Below are 626 nucleotides of genomic sequence, written 5' to 3'. Positions count from 1 at the left end.
TGTGTTAGTCCTTTTTCTTCATGATGAATATTAGGATATTGTACTTGTCTTAGGGTTTTACTGCTGTGAACAGACACCATGACCAAGGCAACTCTTAGAAGGACAGCATTTAATTGGGGCTGGCTTACAGGTTCAGAGGTTCAGTCCAGTATCATCAAGGCGGGAGCTTGGCAGTGATTAGAAAGGCATGGTGCAGGAGGAGCTGAGAGTTCTACATCTTCACCTGAAGGCCGCTAGGAAAAGGCTGGCTTTCAGGCAGCTAGGATGTGTGTATTAGAGCCCACACCCACAGTGACACACCTACTTCAAGGCCACACCTCCAAATAGTGCCACTCTATAGGCCACTCTATATTCAAACCACCATAGTAGCATAGGCTAATCTTATAAAATTAATACAGGTGGTTAAATGTGCTAAGGAAAAATGAAAAAAACCTTAGCAAATCCACGGGGATAGAATGATTATCAAGTAAAAATGATAATTTTAAACAAGAAAATGTAATTCTGGCCAAAATGGTTTTTAATATTTTGAAAACCATAAACCTTTCTGTACTTAGGAATATGACAGATTGATGAACATTGTCAACCATGGGTCTCGCTTGTAGGACCTTGGACCTCTAAGATTGAGA

This window comes from Rattus norvegicus, chromosome 13 (genome assembly GCF_036323735.1).
Source record: "Rattus norvegicus strain BN/NHsdMcwi chromosome 13, GRCr8, whole genome shotgun sequence".
Classification (NCBI taxonomy): domain Eukaryota; kingdom Metazoa; phylum Chordata; class Mammalia; order Rodentia; family Muridae; genus Rattus; species Rattus norvegicus.
Note: the sequence above shows the minus strand (reverse complement) of the source record.